This window comes from Varroa destructor, unplaced genomic scaffold, assembly GCF_002443255.2.
Source record: "Varroa destructor unplaced genomic scaffold, Vdes_3.0 BEIS01000001.1, whole genome shotgun sequence".
Taxonomy (NCBI): Eukaryota; Metazoa; Arthropoda; class Arachnida; order Mesostigmata; family Varroidae; genus Varroa; species Varroa destructor.
Window position 1 is genome coordinate 62,412,565 of NW_019211454.1, and position 361 is coordinate 62,412,925.

Below are 361 nucleotides of genomic sequence, written 5' to 3' on the forward strand. Positions count from 1 at the left end.
GCTATTGACGAGGATCATAAACTTGCCGCCTCATACCGCCTATGAAGCACAAACGACTATACCGTTGCTGCAGGTATATCTGCTATAGCCGAATGCTTAAGTCCATAAATATACACATATATATATGGAGCTTCATCCAAAGCCCTCTGTAATGAGGGCGCGACCAGGCGTAGTCTGACGTTTGCAATGTTCGTACGCCAACACTCTAAATACGGAATGTTTTCTATTCTAATTGTTGCTATTGGGCAGATACCTACTAATTGCACACTCGCATTAGTACCACTCTCACTGTGTAGCGTTAATGTATGCCGGTTACCCTCGTACACGAGAGCTGCAATCGATAATTTGAGCTGTTTGGTAT